The sequence below is a fragment of the Polypterus senegalus genome, chromosome 2 (genome assembly GCF_016835505.1).
Source record: "Polypterus senegalus isolate Bchr_013 chromosome 2, ASM1683550v1, whole genome shotgun sequence".
In the NCBI taxonomy this organism is placed as follows: Eukaryota; Metazoa; Chordata; class Cladistia; order Polypteriformes; family Polypteridae; genus Polypterus; species Polypterus senegalus.
Window position 1 is genome coordinate 273,190,124 of NC_053155.1, and position 22,239 is coordinate 273,212,362.

Below are 22,239 nucleotides of genomic sequence, written 5' to 3' on the forward strand. Positions count from 1 at the left end.
AATACAGGGTCACGGGGGTCTGCTGGAGCCAATCCCAGCCAACACAGGGCACAAGGCAGGAACCAATCCTGGGCAGGGTGCCAACCAACTGCAGGACACACACAAACACACCCACACACCAAGCACACACTAGGGCCAATTTAGAATCGCCAATCCACCTAACCTGCATGTCTTTGGATTGTGGGAGGAAACCGGAGCGCCCGGAGGAAAAATCCACACAGACACGGGGAGAACATGCAAACTCCACGCAGGGAGGACCCGGGAAGCGAACCCAGGTCGCCTAACTGCGAGGCAGCAGCGCTACCACACTGTGGTCTGAACACACAGCAGAATGATAAAAAAAAGAAAAAAAATTGAAAAACAAAGAAAACTTCTGACTTGGCAGTCCCAGTGGTATAAAGGAGCCCCAGTCGCACTTCTTCTGCTGAATAATCTGTTGGCTGAAAGTCCTCAGTATCAGCGTGTGTCAGAGAGAGGATGTGTAGCATTGTTCATAATGACACTCAGTTTTTGTTTTAATTCTCTCCTTAACAATGACCTCCAGTGGATCCAGAATGCATCCTATAACTGAGCTTATCCTTTTTAATTAGCCTGTTGATTTGGTGGGCCTCTCTTGGGGTGACGTTATCTGTGCAGCACACCGCAACATAGAAAATTATACTGGCCATCACAGAGTTGCAAATGTTAAGGATGTCACTTCCCACATTAAAAGAATGCAGTCTGCTAAAGGAAAATAGTCTGTTTTGCCCTTTCTTATATTGTTCTTCTGTTTTCTTGGACTAGTTCATCCTTTCATTAATGTGGACCCCCAAGTACTTGTAAGAATGGACCACCTTTACATTCAGTCCCTGAATGGTGACTAGAAATTATAAGAGTAACTTCTTGCCAAACCAATCTTTTAGATTTTTTTTGAACGGGCAACTGCAATAATTGACAAAAGGAAAGTGTACAAAATAATTTACTTAGACTTTCAAAAAGCCTTTGCTACAGACATATACCAAAGATTAATTCAAGAAATAGAAGCTGTAGCCATCAGAGGTAACCTACAAAGCTGATTAACCAGCAGGAGACAAAGAGTACGGATAAGAAAAGAATGGTCCACATGGAATGAGATCATCAGTGGAGTCTCTCAATCCTTGGGCTGCCACATTTTCTGATTTATATTGATGACATAGATTTTGGAATAGTTAGTAAACTAGTAAAATGTGCAGATAATACTAATATATGGGCAATGGCAGACACCAAGGAGGCAGAAAAAACAATTAGGAAAGACGTGGATGATTTTCAGAACTGGGCGAAAACCCTGAAAATACAGTTTATTGTAGAAAATTGCAAAGTGCCACACATGTGCAAAAGGAATATTAATTATAAATACAAGAGAGGAGACATTGTACTAAAGTAAGTAACTCTGAGGGGGATATAGGAGTTTATTCTGACACAACATTATATCATCTAAGCCACAGATTTCTATCTCCAGTCTGCAGGTTTTCATTCTAATCATCTTCTTAATTAGTGACCAGTTTTTGCTGCTAATTAACTTATTTTGCCTTAGTTTCAATTAACTTGACTCAGGCCCCTTAGTTGTTTCTTCTTCTTAATTAGCAGCCAAACAATAACGAGACACAAAACAAGAATCCATACAAGCAGCTCACCTATGCCCATCACAAAATATATGAAAATAAAGAAATTTGAAGGCCTCAGTAAGGTTCATCTCTCAGATCACCAAAATATTGTGAGGGTGTTCTTTAGAAAAAACAGAAAATCAACAGTTTTAGAAATGCCTGCTGTGGCAGAATGAGAGCGTCAACAAGCCATTGAATTAAATAATGAGTTCAATTAACAGCAGAAATGACTTCTCATTTAGAAACTGGTTGGAATGAAATTGATTGGTTTGAAGCCCCAGTTTAGCTGGTCATCTCTTGGCTCTATTTCACGTCTCATTTCTGTGTGGCTGTCATTTAATGCATAAAAGAATCAATTCTGAGGACTGAATTTTTAAAAACGGCTATTAAAATGAAGAGAAAAGAAGTTAATTAGCAGTGAAAACTGGTCACTGATTAGGAAAAGGGTTAGACTGAAAAAATGCAACTACCCCTAATCTAAGCAATGAACAGATAAGATTAAAAAGACAAATAAAATGTTAGATTATATCATAGAAATCTGAATATAAATCCAGTGACGTCATGCTCAATCTATATAAATAGTGAGACAGCATATGGAGTAGTGAGTGCAACTTTGGTTGCCACTATACAATAAAGACATGGCAGGACTTGAAGCTGTGCAGATGAGAGAAACCAAGTGCATCCCAGGACTTAAAGTCATGTCCTACTTTGACAGAACTCAGAAAATTAAACCTATATGGTCTCAAATAAAGGAGACTGCATGGGGACTTAAACCAGGTCTTCAAAATGCTCAAAGGCTTTGATAAAGTAGATCCAGCAGAATTATTTTAACTTAACAGTGAATCACATATTCAGGGACACCAGTGGAGTTTTAAAGGAAGAGCATTTAGGACTAAAGGCAGGAAGCAACTCTTTTTGCAAAGAGTTCTGTGAATCTGCAATAAATTACCAAGCCATATAGTTAAAGCAGAAACCTTGACATTCTTAAGGAATGTCTGGTTGAGGCATTGGGACAACTTAGCTCTTTGCTAAACAAACAAGCTTAATGGAATGAAATGTCTCCATTCTTGAATTATGTTCTTTGTTGATCCTAGAAGGACTACTAGCTGTAGGCTACTGGGCCCAATTTTAATATTTCCACTTGTTAATTTTATGAATTCCTAATTATCCCTTTTTCTTTTAAAGCAGCTACATTTAGAGTTTTAAACTGATCCTTATTTTCTTAAAGAGCTGTCACATAACAATGGAATGCAAATGAGACTGAAAACAACAGCTAAACGGGTCCTATTTTTACACAGAGTAAAATATCTCTTAAAAAAACACTTTTGAAAGAAATGAGAGAGTAAAAGAAGAATTACTTTTTTCTAGTAAAGAAAATATCTGGCTGATGTGCTTGAAAAAGGAAATATTAGAAAGATCTAATGTGGCAAAAAGAGAGCCTAAAAGCACCAAAAAGTTTAAGTCATCCATCTAACAGTTTGTGGTTGGGTGCATTAATTAAGTCAGGTAATCATGATCTGTTCCATTTTACAAGATGGAAACAGAAGGTGAGTGGGGTGTGGCAGATTAAAGAATATATTAATGGTTTTTTTGTTTACGTCTGCTAAGTTATACTGAATCCACAATGGGGTGGTGGCAAACAGTGATTTTAGAAATGGTAGACACTGCTGCTTTCAGTCCTGAACAGTGAGAATGCCATGCTAAACTAAGACAGAGAAGGTCAAACCACTCTACGTAATGAACCAATAGAAAATGGTCATTGCTTTATACGATTCTGCAAATTCTTTAACCATCTCAGAAAGAGTAGCCTTTGGTGATCTTTCTTGACAATAACAGATGTATTGACTTCCCAATTTAGTGAGCTGGAAATAATGGTTACCAGGATTTTGAAACTCTTCACTGTCACTGCAACCTGGGCATTGATGTACAACGTTAATTCCTCACTACCTCTACAACTTGGAAGCTAATATATATATCATTAATAAATAAATTTATGTGCAACAATAATCCAATGCTCATGCACCCTTATGGCCACCATCCTGTTTAATTCTTTCCGATGTTTGTCAAAATGTTGAAATTATGTAAGAAAAACAAAATTTTCTCTTTCACATGTTAGATTCTTATTTCAAAGTCTTCTAGGAATTATAATAATATGCACATACATTGTTATGGCTGACTAAACTGTGCCATCAGTCCTTACAAAAATTGGTTTGAAATAACTGTGTGGTACATGGATTCATTGAAAAGAAGTCAATATAATGGTCAAGAGCCTCTTAAGCCTCTGCAGTCCTAAGAAAGTTTCTTTTTGCCTTTTTAGTTAGAGTAATGATGTTATATTATTTCTTAGTTTAATAATAACCAGAAGAAATGCAAAGAGGTTTATAGGGTGAAACAGGAGAATACTCAGATGTATCTATGATTGATACACTGTAAAATGATTTGCCAAAACATTAAAGTCAACAGGTTAGTCCAAAACCAGGCTAAAGATAAGTTCAAAACCTTACATCTAAATCTCTAGCAATACATTTATTAGTTTTATTTAGCCAAGCCTTTCCTATTGTTTTAAAGTTTGGGTACATGCTCTTGTGTGCAGCCATCTCGTATATCATGGCTGCCATAATGTCAGGCTTGACATGGCAAGTGCATCACATCCCTAGCAACCATTCAGCATCACAGTGACCAGACACACATACTGGCAGCACCCATGAAACCAACCACACAGAATGATACTAGCTTAAGGAAAACATAAAATGGTGACACAATGACATTGCATTCAATATCTCTAACCTGTTGAATCCTGAGCAGGATAATGGGGTGGGATGGTTGTTATTGGAGCCTAATCCAGCAGGCATAGGGCATAATACAGAAATAAATCACTTGACAGTGTGCCAGGCCATCAAAGGGGACAGGCAGTTGAAAATAATTACATCAAAAAATAAATCTGCAAAATTAAAATTTAAACAAAATTAAAACCACAATAACCTTCTCAAATTAAACAGGTTGTAAGTCCATTAATTCAGTTTTGCCTATGTCTCAATCAATCAATTAATCAATCAACATTTATTTATATAGCACATATTCATACAAAAAAATGTAGCTCAAAGTGCTTTACAAAATGAATAGAAAAATAGAAGACACAATAAAAAATAAACATAAGTCAACATTAATTAACATAGAATAAGTAAGGTCCGATGGCCAGGGTGGACAGAAAAAACAAACAAAAAAAAAACTCCAAAAGCTGGAGAAAAAAAATAAAATCTGTAGGGGTTCCAGACCACGAGACCGCCCAGTCCCCTCTGGGCAATCTACCTAACATAAGTTAACCCCTTGGGAGTTTCCAGATTTTATTGTTGTATAATATTGAATTACAGTGGATTTAACTTGGCTTTTTTGACACTGATCAAAAGAAAAAGAGTCATTAATATCAAAGTGATATTTTTTGAAGTCCAACCTGAAATCCTTTGGACCTCTGACTCAGCCACTGCAGAACATTCACGTTGTTGGTTTTAAACCATTCCTGTGTAGCTTTAGATTAATGCTGCCTACTGAAAATCAAATCTCCCAAGGTGCAGGTTATTTGCATCACTCTTTCCTCCTGGATTTCCCAGCGGTTTGCTGTACTATATTCATTTTACACTCTAATCTCTCAAGCTTCCCAGAACCAGCTGCAGAGAAGCATCCCTACCACATAATGCATCCACCATTGTGTTTTTGATAATATGCTGTGTGTATCTTATGCCAAAAATTAGTTTGATGGACAAAAAACTCAATTTTGGTTTCATCAGATTGAAGATGTTCTTACAGCTGATTTCAATTTCTCCCATCGGGCTTCTGGTAAACTCTACTTGAGTTATCATGCATGTTCTTTTGGCTAATTTTGGCTTTGTCTTTGCCATTCTCCCATAATTCTGTGACTGTTGAAGCACCCAGGCAAAAGCTGTTGTATGCACAACCTGTCCAATCTATTCCACTGTAGCTTGCAACTAATTCAGTTATTTTAGTTCCCTTAGTGGCCTCCCTCACTAGTCTTCTTCTTGTATGATCACACAGTTTCTGTTGACGGCCAGTCATAGGCAGATTTCTAGCTGTGGCATGCTCTTTCCCATTCTTATTGGCATATTCAGTTGGATATTTCCTTGTCACCATCCCTTGTTCTGTGATTTTCGATCTCCTTTTCATGGAGTTGCCTGGAATGCGTAGGTTAAACCAACATACTAACTCGACACAAGTTGCATTGAAGATGCATTTACCCTATGATCAACTGAAACCCCTTGATCACTGTCAGATGATCTCCACTGAACTAATTATGTGACTTCTAAAACCATTTGACTCCACCAGCGATTATTTAGGTATGTGATATTAAAATGGGGTAAATACTTATGAGAGCAATTGTTTTTTATTTTATGTTTGTAATTAATCGAGTTAGATCTGTTTTCACTTTGACATTTTTGTTGATCAGTGTCAAAAAGGCAAAATTAAATCTGTTGTGATTTAATGTTGTTTAGCAATAAAATGTGAAAACCTCTAAGAGGGTGAATACTTTTTATTGACACTGTAATTGTTACAGAAGCAGGTCAAGCTACTACTGTATATCTTTACCTTTAACTGGGTGTAATATTAACTCTGGTGGAAACTTCATATCACAAAATCATTAAGAACACACATTTCTCTAGTTTGGCAAGTATTTTCAGTTTAGAGGTCAACATAGCTAAAATAAGTGTGATATATCTTTTCTGTAAAAACTACATGTATTTTTAGATTTCAGCTGAAAATACTACAAAGAGACAAAGAGAAACTGAATACAATTTTATATCTGTCAGTTGATGAACAAACTCAGCAAGATCTTTTGGCTTAAGTACTATATATCCCAGAATTTAATTTCCTCATTCCATGTTCTCCTTTCCTGCAGTAACTGCCTTAGGCACACACTTAACTATTCACCTATCTGCAATTATTCCATTTCTTTTTCAAAAATAACTACTGTACAGACCGCGGATTATTGTCTTCCTGTGCAGGTGCTGCGTTGCAACTTTAAGTTACAGAAACAATTGATCACTTCACAAGTTGAGATCAAAGGATTTTGGGACTGGTGATGTACCTTTAAAAGTGAGGAGAACTGTACTGGATTAGAATACTTTACATTTTATTTCAGCCTTCTAAAATACCTTAATTTTATTTTTAATTAAACTTGTATGCAGCAAATAAAAAATGTACTGAATTTGTTGTAATGCAGCTGAAGCTTTACTGATACTTGAAAAGACACCATTTCTAACAAAAACAGGCAGTATCAGTTTTATAAAGTATTTATATTTATAGTCAGTGCCTCGCAGGTGACAACCCTTTTACCTTGTAACCACCAGGGGATGTTTCTGAGCCCCATGCCACAGATTCAGTAATGCCCAACACATTTCTGGATTAAAATAAAAAGTCTTTATTTCTCCAACACATGTTTTCAACAATCACCTGTTTAAAGATCAATAGTCAATACAAAATTCTGTGATTCTTCCTCCTTCCTTCCTCCAAGAGTGTTATCCACTGCCTCTCATCTCTGACTAACCGATGTAAGGTGGCTCACTACTTTTCAAGCAAAAACGAGACAGCTTGGAATGTCATCACATTTCATGTTGGAAGCACTTCCAGGTCACAGTGAATGGAAGCCAGTTTTGTCCTCACCCGACAGAGCCCTCTGGTGGTACACAAGGAACCCAACAGGGCTGCACTTCCTCACTCTAATTTCCATGCAACCCTGCAGGAGTCCTTATTGGAATCTGCCTCAAGGAACATTGTCACCTTCTATGTGAGGATATGAACTGTTCCTGAATCCATGTTCGGCCAGTCCATTCATTATAGACTGATCCCACCTGGGACAAGAGTTATAGGGTGTTCTGGCCAGGAGGTGTCTCAAGTCCAGCAATACTTCCTTCTACACCCTGGTCAAGATGCTTGTCTGGCCTTCATGGCACTTGAAATCTTTTATCAAAACCTCTAATTTGCCAAATCACAAAACCACTTAACTTTTTATTTTGGCACTTTGGGTAGTAATTTTGTGCTTTGTGAAAGTTCCTGAATGAAGTAAAAGTTGTGTAATGATCTGGGGCCTCATGTATAAATGGTATGTACACACAAAAATGTTACATACACCCATTTCAATGCTCACATCACAATGTGTAAAAACTAAACTTGGTGTAAAGCCACACAAATTTTCACACCAGCTCAATCCCTTGCGTACGCAAGTTCTCCGCTCGGTTTTGCAAACTGGCGGCACCCAGCATCAAAGAAGTGCTACTGTTCCTGTGTGGTTTCCAATTATTTATTTGATTCACATCCCTGATTCGACTTTATCAAATACACTGAAACTAACCACATATTGTTTTTTAGTTAAAGACATGTGATTGTTTTCAACCTGTAACAATATAATTATGCACGGAATGGTCAAACTATTCCAAATACCATAGCTGCTTTAGCGTTGTTACTCTCAGTGCAGTATTCAGGGTATTTTAACCCACTGTATCTGAGCATGGAATCACAGCTATACAGAAGCTGATCAGAAAACTCTATGGTAGATTGTGTCAAGAGCGGAGAGAATTTCGGGTACAGCATCTAAACTTGACGTAAAGCCACACACATTTTCACGCCAGCTCAATCGGGGTACAGCATCTAGCACATGCTGCCTCAGCCATGCTCACAGTCTATTTAAGCTTCACCCATTTGGCAAACACTTCAGAGCCTTTCCTGCACGATCCTCGCGGTTCAGAAACAGTTTCATCCCCAAGAGCTCTAAACGCACTCAATCAGTCCATCAAACACTCCAGGTAGAACTGTTTGTACTTACTGTATAAGTACAATTACCTCACTGTAAACTTGCACTACAGAACAGAGCCATTTATGCCTTCATATTGTATATTTTTCATTGTATTATTATTGTTGTTGTTGTTATTTTATCATTTTATAGGAAAATAAGTTTATGGAGGATTTGCATATTGAATGTCATTGTACCATACAATAACAATAAAGGAATTCAATAGAATAGAGTACGTATCTACAGATGATGACGACTGGCTTCTAAGTGTACTTAGATGTCCAAGCACTATATTCTTGGAGCTCTTGATATCATTTTTAAGATGAAATGCAGTAAAGTATATACAGTGGAATGCAAACGTTTGGGCAACCTTGTTAATAGTCATTATTTTCCTGTATAAATCGTTGGTTGTTACGATAAAAAATGTCAGTTAAATATATCATATAGGAGATACACACAGTGATATTTGAAAGGTGAAATGAAGTTTATTGAATTTACAGAATGTGTGCAATAATTGTTCAAACAAAATCAGGCAGGTGCATACATTTGGGCACGACAAAAAAGAAATGAAATCAATATTTAGTAGATCTACCTTTTGCAGAAATTACAGTTTCTAAACGCTTCCTGTAGGTTCCAATGAGAGTCTGGATTGTGGTTGAAGGTATTTTGGACCATTCCTCTTTACAAAACATCTCTAGTTCATTCAGGTTTGATGGCTTCCGAGCATGGACAGCTCTCTTTAACTCACACCACAGATTTTCAATTATATTCAGGTCTGGGGACTGGCCATTCAAGAACGTTGTACTTGTTCCTCTGCATGAATGCCTTAGTGGATTTTGAGCAGTGTTTCGGGTCGTTGTCTTGTTGAAAGATCCAGCCCCGGCGCAGCTTCAGCTTTGTCACTGATTCCTGTACATTGGTCTCCAGAATCTTCTGATACTGAGTGGAATCCATGCGTCCCTCAACTTTGACAAGATTCCCAGTCCCTGCACTGGCCACACAGCCCTACAGCATGATGGAACCACCACCATATTTTACTGTAGGTAGCAGGTGTTTTTCTTGGAGTGCTGTGTTCTTTTTCCTCCATGCATAACGCCCCTTGTTATGCCCAAATAACTCAATTTTAGTTTCATCAGTCCACAGCACATTATTCCAAAATTAAGCTGGCTTGTCCAAATGTGCTTGAGCATACCTCAAGCGGCTCTGTTTGTGCTGTAGGCGGAGAAAAGGCTTCCTCTGCATCACTCTCGCATACAGCATCTCCTTGTGTAAAGTGCACCGAATGGTTGAACGATGCACAGTGACTCAATCTGCTGCCAGGTGATGTTGTAGGTCTTTGGTGCTGGTCTTTGGGTTGACTCTGACTGTTCTCACCATTTGTCGCATCTGTCTATCCGAAATCTTTCTTGGTCTGCCACTTCGAGCCTTAACTTGAACTGAGCCTGTGGTCTTCCATTTCCTCAACATGTTCCTAACTGTGGAAACAGACAGCTTAAATCTCTGGGACAGCTTTCTGTATCCTTCCCCTAAACCATGATGGTGAACAATCTTTGTCTTCAGGTCATTTGAGAGTTGTTTTGTGACCCCATGTTGCTACTCTTCAGAGAAAATTAAAGGAGGAGGGAAACTTACAATTGACCCCCTTAAATACTCTTTCTCATTATAGGATTCACATGTGTATGTAGGTCAGGGGTCACTGAGCTTACCAAGCCAATTTGAGTTCCAATAATTAGTTCTAAAATTTTTGGAATCAATAAAATGACAACGGTGCCCAAATTTATGGACCTTCCTGATTTTGTTTGAACAATTATTGCACACTTTCTGTAAATCCAATAAACTTCATTTCACTTCTCAAATATCACTGTGTGTGTCTCCTATATGATATATTTAACTGACATTTATCATCGTAACAACCAACGATTTATACAGGAAAATAATGACTATTAACAAGGTTGCCCAAACTTTTGCATCCCACTGTATATTACATTATACAGATACATTTTTAACTTCATTTAAATTATGTATACTGTTATTAATTAAACGTGCAGAAATGGTGGACAGAGGTAACAGTGAACTAGCACCCCATTCAGGGATTGTTCCTGCCTCACGCTATATGCTTGCTGGTACTGGTGTGATCCTGGATAGATAGATGGAGGGAATAATTAAACATGTACTATGAAGATATTTCAATGTTCCGTAAACATTTTGAACAATCGCCGTTAAAAGCTTACAGATGGCTTGGCTTTTATTAAAGAGCTGATTGTGTGGCGATTGGTTACTTGGAGAAAGAAAAGAAAGGACAGGAATTGGGGGTTAGTACGTTTGAAAGAGACAGTACTGCTGCAATAAACTATTTCATCAAGGTTTGGGCAACAAGTATCTTGTGGGAGACAGGAACAGTCTCTGGACAGGGTGTCAGCTCATCACTACCTCTGTGCCACTGTGGCCCAATGTTTTAATTCATTTCATCATGAAAATGATTTTAAGTATACATCTTAGTATTTCAGTTGTTCAGAGAGCTGTAATATTAATTAATGTAATGTATTCTGTGTCCTGTCAGTGTAAGAGAAAGCCCATTTAAGAAGCACCTAGTGATTCACACACATTAAGCACGCAGAGAAACAAATAGAATACGCGCCATTTAACGTGCTACTTTAGTTACGATGTGATCTGAGAAACTTTAGTAAATTGCACATTGATTTTAAGGTTAAGTTTACAATGTTCTACTTCAGTGGCAAAATAAACTAAGGGATTAATGTGGACATTTCAACCTTTTTTTCACTGTGTCAGTATTTTTTCTTTTCTCTGTACCCTAATACACTTCTGTATGATACTCGCACAGTGGGCTACGACTTGCCTTTTCACGGCGACTTTGAAATCTAACAACTTCATTTTTATTTTGGGCACTGTGCAACTTTCTGAACTTTATCTTTTGATCAGCTTCCTATTGTTGTTTATACAACTGCTTAAACTAACAAATAGTACATTTTTCATTACCTCCACTTAGCATTTTCTGAAATTCTTCTTTTTCCTAGTGCTTTTGCTATTGTCTTTTCACAGAAAGGGGTACTTAAGGGAATATTTATATTGATTTGCATATTCAAAAAGACAGAATTCTGGGAGGAGATGGGGTGGGGCAGCAGGAGCGTGCACGAGCGTTACATTTCACGCTGACCAAGATGTATGTAACAGAAGTGCGTGGAAGTTGGCTTACGCACAGTATTGTGCAATAACATTTTTTGTGCGTTTGCACATTTCGACTTTTGTCCATACGCCATATTTTAGTGTGAATTCTACGCACGGAGTTATGCATAAGGGCCTCTCGTCTGTTTATTTGTGCACTTTTGTTCATCCTTCTGTTCACTCTTCTCTTGTGTGATTTATTTATAACTAGCAAAATACCCGCGCTTCGCAGCAGAGAAGTAGTGTGTTAAAGAAGTTATGAAAAAGAAAAGGAAACATTTTAAAAATAACGTAACATGACTGTCAATGTAATTGTTTTGTCACTGTTATGAGTGTTGCTGTCATCAAGGATTTGATTATTATTATTTCTTTCAATCAGGTTCGTATTTGGAGGATGTGTGGTGTTCAAGTTATATTACGTGCTTGTCAACAGTTGTAAAGATAACAGGTTTCATTCATCGAATTGTTCACTACCCAAATCGGTACTCGTGAATCTAAGATGTTTAACAGGCATTCCCGGTATTAAGTTGTGGATTTGCCTGCGAATATTTAGTGGCAGCATGTCTATGAACGTAATTTAAACTTAAGCTTTACACCTTGCTTTCCTATTGATATGTGTACAAAGGCTTGTTCAGCGTCAGAGGGTTGTTCGTTTCCTACTGCATCAATAAACAGCTCGTCTTCCTCTTTATCTGAGACATCACACACAACATGCACAGGTTTACCTTTCCCAGTCCTGCAAAGTCAGTTCACGTGAGCGCTCGGAGTACATGCATCGAAGGTTCTCAGCTGTGCTTGTGCTATGTCTTATGATCTTGCGATGTCCACGGCTTTATTTAATGTTAGCTAAGACCCGGCACTTAAAAGTTTCTCTCTCACATTCTCTGAGTTTGTGCCAAAGACTAGTCTATCCCTGACCATCTCATCTTCATTTGCATAAGCACAGTCCTTCACCCACAAATATTTTGCGGCAGCGTGTCTATTGGGTAGCTGCTGACGGACAGCCTTATATGGGCAGGCACTCAATTACGTGGGAGGCGTGACGATGAGGGACGCAACTCCGCCTCACACGGTGACTGAGCTGCAGGCTATGACCGTATATATAATGCGTAAGTAGGTTCCAGTTATGACCGTTATGCATAGAATTTCGATGCAGAGCCTCAAGCGGCTCTGTTTGTGCTGTAGGCGGAGAAAAGGCTTCCTCTGCATCACTCTCGCATACAGCATCTCCTTGTGTAAAGTGCACCGAATGGTTGAACGATGCACAGTGACTCAATCTGCTGCCAGGTGATGTTGTAGGTCTTTGGTGCTGGTCTTTGGGTTGACTCTGACTGTTCTCACCATTTGTCGCATCTGTCTATCCGAAATCTTTCTTGGTCTGCCACTTCGAGCCTTAACTTGAACTGAGCCTGTGGTCTTCCATTTCCTCAACATGTTCCTAACTGTGGAAACAGACAGCTTAAATCTCTGGGACAGCTTTCTGTATCCTTCCCCTAAACCATGATGGTGAACAATCTTTGTCTTCAGGTCATTTGAGAGTTGTTTTGTGACCCCCATGTTGCTACTCTTCAGAGAAAATTAAAGGAGGAGGGAAACTTACAATTGACCCCCTTAAATACTCTTTCTCATTATAGGATTCACATGTGTATGTAGGTCAGGGGTCACTGAGCTTACCAAGCCAATTTGAGTTCCAATAATTAGTTCTAAAATTTTTGGAATCAATAAAATGACAACGGTGCCCAAATTTATGGACCTTCCTGATTTTGTTTGAACAATTATTGCACACTTTCTGTAAATCCAATAAACTTCATTTCACTTCTCAAATATCACTGTGTGTGTCTCCTATATGATATATTTAACTGACATTTATCATCGTAACAACCAACGATTTATACAGGAAAATAATGACTATTAACAAGGTTGCCCAAACTTTTGCATCCCACTGTATATTACATTATACAGATACATTTTTAACTTCATTTAAATTATGTATACTGTTATTAATTAAACGTGCAGAAATGGTGGACAGAGGTAACAGTGAACTAGCGCCCCATTCAGGGATTGTTCCTGCCTCACGCTATATGCTTGCTGGTACTGGTGTGATCCTGGATAGATAGATGGAGGGAATAATTAAACATGTACTATGAAGATATTTCAATGTTCCGTAAACATTTTGAACAATCGCCGTTAAAAGCTTACAGATGGCTTGGCTTTTATTAAAGAGCTGATTGTGTGGCGATTGGTTACTTGGAGAAAGAAAAGAAAGGACAGGAATTGGGGGTTAGTACGTTTGAAAGAGACAGTACTGCTGCAATAAACTATTTCATCAAGGTTTGGGCAACAAGTATCTTGTGGGAGACAGGAACAGTCTCTGGACAGGGTGTCAGCTCATCACTACCTCTGTGCCACTGTGGCCCAATGTTTTAATTCATTTCATCATGAAAATGATTTTAAGTATACATCTTAGTATTTCAGTTGTTCAGAGAGCTGTAATATTAATTAATGTAATGTATTCTGTGTCCTGTCAGTGTAAGAGAAAGCCCATTTAAGAAGCACCTAGTGATTCACACACATTAAGCACGCAGAGAAACAAATAGAATACGCGCCATTTAACGTGCTACTTTAGTTACGATGTGATCTGAGAAACTTTAGTAAATTGCACATTGATTTTAAGGTTAAGTTTACAATGTTCTACTTCAGTGGCAAAATAAACTAAGGGATTAATGTGGACATTTCAACCTTTTTTTCACTGTGTCAGTATTTTTTCTTTTCTCTGTACCCTAATACACTTCTGTATGATACTCGCACAGTGGGCTACGACTTGCCTTTTCACGCGACTTTGAAATCTAACAACTTCATTTTATTTTGGGCACTGTGCAACTTTCTGAACTTTATCTTTTGATCAGCTTCCTATTGTTGTTTATACAACTGCTTAAACTAACAAATAGTACATTTTTCATTACCTCCACTTAGCATTTTCTGAAATTCTTCTTTTTCCTAGTGCTTTTGCTATTGTCTTTTCACAGAAAGGGGTACTTAAGGGAATATTTATATTGATTTGCATATTCAAAAAGACAGAATTCTGGGAGGAGATGGGGTGGGGCAGCAGGAGCGTGCACGGCGTTACATTTCACGCTGACCAAGATGTATGTAACAGAAGTGCGTGGAAGTTGGCTTACGCACAGTATTGTGCAATAACATTTTTTGTGCGTTTGCACATTTCGACTTTTGTCCATACGCCATATTTTAGTGTGAATTCTACGCACGGAGTTATGCATAAGGGCCTCTCGTCTGCTTATTTGTGCACTTTTGTTCATCCTTCTGTTCACTCTTCTCTTGTGTGATTTATTTATAACTAGCAAAATACCCGCGCTTCGCAGCAGAGAAGTAGTGTGTTAAAGAAGTTATGAAAAAGAAAAGGAAACATTTTAAAAATAACGTAACATGACTGTCAATGTAATTGTTTTGTCACTGTTATGAGTGTTGCTGTCATCAAGGATTTGATTATTATTATTTCTTTCAATCAGGTTCGTATTTGGAGGATGTGTGGTGTTCAAGTTATATTACGTGCTTGTCAACAGTTGTAAAGATAACAGGTTTCATTCATCGAATTGTTCACTACCCAAATCGGTACTCGTGAATCTAAGATGTTTAACAGGCATTCCCGGTATTAAGTTGTGGATTTGCCTGCGAATATTTAGTGGCAGCATGTCTATGAACGTAATTTAAACTTAAGCTTTACACCTTGCTTTCCTATTGATATGTGTACAAAGGCTTGTTCAGCGTCAGAGGGTTGTTCGTTTCCTACTGCATCAATAAACAGCTCGTCTTCCTCTTTATCTGAGACATCACACACAACATGCACAGGTTTACCTTTCCCAGTCCTGCAAAGTCAGTTCACGTGAGCCGCTCGGAGTACATGCATCGAAGGTTCTCAGCTGTGCTTGTGCTATGTCTTATGATCTTGCGATGTCCACGGCTTTATTTAATGTTAGCTAAGACCCGGCACTTAAAAGTTTCTCTCTCACATTCTCTGAGTTTGTGCCAAAGACTAGTCTATCCCTGACCATCTCATCTTCATTTGCATAAGCACAGTCCTTCACCCACAAATATTTTGCGGCAGCGTGTCTATTGGGTAGCTGCTGACGGACAGCCTTATATGGGCAGGCACTCAATTACGTGGGAGGCGTGACGATGAGGGACGCAACTCCGCCTCACACGGTGACTGAGCTGCAGGCTATGACCGTATATATGTACGTAAGTAGGTTCCAGTTATGACCGTTATGCATAGAATTTCGATGCAGAGCCTCAAGCGGCTCTGTTTGTGCTGTAGGCGGAGAAAAGGCTTCCTCTGCATCACTCTCGCATACAGCATCTCCTTGTGTAAAGTGCACCGAATGGTTGAACGATGCACAGTGACTCAATCTGCTGCCAGGTGATGTTGTAGGTCTTTGGTGCTGGTCTTTGGGTTGACTCTGACTGTTCTCACCATTTGTCGCATCTGTCTATCCGAAATCTTTCTTGGTCTGCCACTTCGAGCCTTAACTTGAACTGAGCCTGTGGTCTTCCATTTCCTCAACATGTTCCTAACTGTGGAAACAGACAGCTTAAATCTCTGGGACAGCTTTCTGTATCCTTCCCCTAAACCATGATGGTGAACAATCTTTGTCTTCAGGTCATTTGAGAGTTGTTTTGTGACCCCCATGTTGCTACTCTTCAGAGAAAATTAAAGGAGGAGGAAACTTACAATTGACCCCTTAAATACTCTTTCTCATTATAGGATTCACATGTGTATGTAGGTCAGGGGTCACTGAGCTTACCAAGCCAATTTGAGTTCCAATAATTAGTTCTAAAATTTTTGGAATCAATAAAATGACAACGGTGCCCAAATTTATGGACCTTCCTGATTTTGTTTGAACAATTATTGCACACTTTCTGTAAATCCAATAAACTTCATTTCACTTCTCAAATATCACTGTGTGTGTCTCCTATATGATATATTTAACTGACATTTATCATCGTAACAACCAACGATTTATACAGGAAAATAATGACTATTAACAAGGTTGCCCAAACTTTTGCATCCCACTGTATATTACATTATACAGATACATTTTAACTTCATTTAAATTATGTATACTGTTATTAATTAAACGTGCAGAAATGGTGGACAGAGGTAACAGTGAACTAGCCCCATTCAGGGATTGTTCCTGCCTCACGCTATATGCTTGCTGGTACTGGTGTGATCCTGGATAGATAGATGGAGGGAATAATTAAACATGTACTATGAAGATATTTCAATGTTCCGTAAACATTTTGAACAATCGCCGTTAAAAGCTTACAGATGGCTTGGCTTTTATTAAAGAGCTGATTGTGTGGCGATTGGTTACTTGGAGAAAGAAAAGAAAGGACAGGAATTGGGGGTTAGTACGTTTGAAAGAGACAGTACTGCTGCAATAAACTATTTCATCAAGGTTTGGGCAACAAGTATCTTGTGGGAGACAGGAACAGTCTCTGGACAGGGTGTCAGCTCATCACTACCTCTGTGCCACTGTGGCCCAATGTTTTAATTCATTTCATCATGAAAATGATTTTAAGTATACATCTTAGTATTTCAGTTGTTCAGAGAGCTGTAATATTAATTAATGTAATGTATTCTGTGTCCTGTCAGTGTAAGAGAAAGCCCATTTAAGAAGCACCTAGTGATTCACACACATTAAGCACGCAGAGAAACAAATAGAATACGCCATTTAACGTGCTACTTTAGTTACGATGTGATCTGAGAAACTTTAGTAAATTGCACATTGATTTTAAGGTTAAGTTTACAATGTTCTACTTCAGTGGCAAAATAAACTAAGGGATTAATGTGGACATTTCAACCTTTTTTTCACTGTGTCAGTATTTTTTCTTTTCTCTGTACCCTAATACACTTCTGTATGATACTCGCACAGTGGGCTACGACTTGCCTTTTCACCGACTTTGAAATCTAACAACTTCATTTTTATTTTGGGCACTGTGCAACTTTCTGAACTTTATCTTTTGATCAGCTTCCTATTGTTGTTTATACAACTGCTTAAACTAACAAATAGTACATTTTTCATTACCTCCACTTAGCATTTTCTGAAATTCTTCTTTTTCCTAGTGCTTTTGCTATTGTCTTTTCACAGAAAGGGGTACTTAAGGGAATATTTATATTGATTTGCATATTCAAAAAGACAGAATTCTGGGAGGAGATGGGGTGGGGCAGCAGGAGCGTGCACGAGCGTTACATTTCACGCTGACCAAGATGTATGTAACAGAAGTGCGTGGAAGTTGGCTTACGCACAGTATTGTGCAATAACATTTTTTGTGCGTTTGCACATTTCGACTTTTGTCCATACGCCATATTTTAGTGTGAATTCTACGCACGGAGTTATGCATAAGGGCCTCTCGTCTGTTTATTTGTGCACTTTTGTTCATCCTTCTGTTCACTCTTCTCTTGTGTGATTTATTTATAACTAGCAAAATACCCGCTTCGCAGAGAAGTAGTGTGTTAAAGAAGTTATGAAAAAGAAAAGGAAACATTTTAAAAATAACGTAACATGACTGTCAATGTAATTGTTTTGTCACTGTTATGAGTGTTGCTGTCATCAAGGATTTGATTATTATTATTTCTTTCAATCAGGTTCGTATTTGGAGGATATGTGGTGTTCAAGTTATATTACGTGCTTGTCAACAGTTGTAAAGATAACAGGTTTCATTCATCGAATTGTTCACTACCCAAATCGGTACTCGTGAATCTAAGATGTTTAACAGGCATTCCCGGTATTAAGTTGTGGATTTGCCTGCGAATATTTAGTGGCAGCATGTCTATGAACGTAATTTAAACTTAAGCTTTACACCTTGCTTTCCTATTGATATGTGTACAAAGGCTTGTTCAGCGTCAGAGGGTTGTTCGTTTCCTACTGCATCAATAAACAGCTCGTCTTCCTCTTTATCTGAGACATCACACACAACATGCACAGGTTTACCTTTCCCAGTCCTGCAAAGTCAGTTCACGTGAGCCGCTCGGAGTACATGCATCGAAGGTTCTCAGCTGTGCTTGTGCTATGTCTTATGATCTTGCGATGTCCACGGCTTTATTTAATGTTAGCTAAGACCCGGCACTTAAAAGTTTCTCTCTCACATTCTCTGAGTTTGTGCCAAAGACTAGTCTATCCCTGACCATCTCATCTTCATTTGCATAAGCACAGTCCTTCACCCACAAATATTTTGCGGCAGCGTGTCTATTGGGTAGCTGCTGACGGACAGCCTTATATGGGCAGGCACTCAATTACGTGGGAGGCGTGACGATGAGGGACGCAACTCCGCCTCACACGGTGACTGAGCTGCAGGCTATGACCGTATATATGTACGTAAGTAGGTTCCAGTTATGACCGTTATGCATAGAATTTCGAAATGAAACCTGCCTAACTTTTGTAAGTAAGCTGTAAGGAATGAGCCTGCCAAATTTCAGCCTTCTACCTACACGGGAAGTTGGAGAATTAGTGATGAGTCAGTCAGTCAGTGAGTGAGGGCTTTGCCTTTTATTAGTATAGATAAAGAGTGTTAGGTGAACCCAGAGGATTTCAATGTGGTGTGAGTTTGGCATAATCACGTAAATGTTGGGGAACTTTACTGAACTTTGCAAAATGCTCTGAAGTCAGTGGGGAAGTAGGAACTGAACCACTTTTAAGGGGATTATCACAGTGCAATGCTTTTTAATGTGTCCCTGAGTGCTAGGGAAACATCTGCCAACAATTCTGCTCCAGTTATTGTAGCCAAAAATTTGGATCGGTGATAACCACTGTGTCATTGTGCCTCAAAAACCCTTTTGAGGCAATTAAGTGTCATTCTGGATTCATCCCTAACAGTTACCATGTCTATGCTGATTATCCAAACCAAATGCATTTTTTCCTTTCTACTTTGCTAGCTGAATATAAAAGTGGTATGCAACTGACCAAATTTTGTACATTGATGGTTGTTCACTCTCTGTTCTTCTTAGAGAGTAGAGTCTAGGGGGCTGTCACAAAACATGGCCTTGTAAAGCCCATTGAGGCATTCCTAGTGTGATTTTAGGCTTTATAAGAAAGAGACTATTGTGGTTATTGTATATAAATTTCTTTTGGGAGATGATATTGGAGAATGATAACCATGGCCGTCAATGACAACAAAAGATTATGCAGTTCATTTGACAACACTAGTGTTGGCTGGGTAGATTTAATGACATTAGATGTGGAGGTAAAATATCAACAGGTTCACGTCCACCTTTAAATTACCAACATCATTAACATTTTGTGCTTTTCTAGTTTTGCTTCAGCTGACCCCAAAACATCACTCCTAGCACTCATTTTAGAGAAATTGTGCCTTCCTTCCAGCTAATTGAATAGCTGCAGGCCTATATCTTATTTGTCATTCATTTTACAACTTTTTAGACATGTTGTTGCACAGAACGGACAGACATATATGCATACACTTGATTTATTTAAGTGACTGCAGGCAGGTTTTCATGCTAGACAAATCACTGAGACAGCTTTGGTCAAGGTTATGAATGATTTGCTTGTATGAGTATACTTGTCCTCCTTTATCTTAGCTGAATCTTTCACACAGTTAATCATTCACTGTTGTTGAAGTATTTGCTGTCATCTTTTTTAATCCGTGGTTCTGGTCTTGAATGGTCTCATTGCAATCTGTCTAACTAACAGCACTTTGTATCCTTTTGTGGAGGGTTTTTGGTAATTTGAAGTACCAATAAGCAGCACACTCATTTTCAGGGGTTATAAATGACGCATTGACAGTAAAGTTTTCTTAAGATAACTGTTTTCTTACCATAAACTAAAACAGAGACCATAAACAATGTGTATGTGGAACTGACTGGGGTGAAATTTAGGAAACGTACTGAGTGTATTAGGCACGGCTTACTTGTCCAGCTGATGCCTTGCTTGAAAGTGTTTAGCATATTATGTACCTTCCAGAAAGTATGCATTTATTCAGTATATACACATTTTCAACAAATACAGTGCAGTGAAAAAGTATTTGCTCTCTCTATCTGATTTCCTCTATTACATTACATTTTTGACTGAATATTTTCGGACCTTAAATCAAAATCCAACATTAGATAAAGGGAACCTGAACGAACAAAATGCACTTTTTTGTGAACAAAGTTTTATTAAGGAGAATAAATCAAATACAGAAAGAAACAGGATGTATGAAGTTACAAGATAATAGGATAAAGAACTCTGCCACAACCCTGTGAGGAACAAAATAAACAAAAATAGAGAACATTATTATAGTGGCGTCTTCATGACTAATCATAAACGCTGATAGTCCACAGCCAGACTGAAAATGAAAGGAAGCAATCAGGATAAGTTTACATCATCAGTAGTCACCAGATAGCCATTCAGATCCTCCACTAATCATCAATGCCAAGAGTTTAAAGATAGGTATTAGAAAGAAGATCTCCAAGAATCAACAGAGACGGAACAGGGGCATTTTCCTCAAGTAACCAGAGCAAATATGACAGTGATGGCACAGAGAGAGAACAGCTCCAGATGGATTGGGCTGAGAGAGAGTATGGAACATTCCAGGAGAAGGAAAATATTAATTTGGACAGACAATATTGAAAAGAGGGAATGCAAGCCAATAAGGAGTGAGAGTGGTGCAGTTTATAAAACATGTGGAGGAAGGTTCCAGGGACATTTAAGGAGCAGAAATGACGCAGTCGGTCAGTTAATAAACACATAGCAAAATGTTTACGTGGGGTAAATAGAGCATGCTAATGATTAGGGTTCCTGAAAGACAGAAAGATTCTCTTAAAGATGGTGTTCCTCTACAAGACAATGGAAGATGGGAGATCATGTTGCCACATCGAATACAAGGGTATGGGCTTGTAGGAAGCTTTGCACAGTGTTGAAAATAACGTGGCAACTATGATGTTTTTTTGTGTGATTCTAAAAAATGAGCAAAGACAAGGAAGAGGGGAGGAAAGTGATACACTACGTTTTTTAAGGACTGACCTGTATTGAAGATAAAAGAAAAGGATGGGATGGAGAATCTGGATCTGAGTATCTGGAATGTCCAAATGTCATATCCCACAAAATGCAGAAAAGAAAAGAGCCATCCACCAGTACATTAAGCTTCATTATGGAATATGGGCGTATTTGAACATCAAATGGAAATAGAACCTAGGACCAAATGTAGACAGAAGGGGCTTTAGCTTTAAGAAGGTGAAGGGGAAAACGTGTAGGAATGTAGGGAAAGCAAGCCTTTGTTCAATGAACAGACAAGATGATGGTTTGGCAGGATCATCATGCCAAGAAACAGCACCACAGATGAAATGTTTGCTCTGAGGACGTTGATGGAGACATTTAGAGAAGGCCAGAAGGAGTTGCATTGTGTTTTTGTGGACCTGGAGAAAGCATATGACAGGGTGTCTCGAGAGGAGCTGTGGTATTGTATGAGAAAGTCAAGAGTGGCAGAGAAGTATGTAAGAGTTGTACAGGATATGTACGAGGGAAGTGTGACGGTGGTGAGGTCTGCGGTAGGAGTGACGGATGCATTCAATGTGGAGGTGGGATTACATCAGGGATCGGCTCTGAGCCCTTTTATATTTACAAT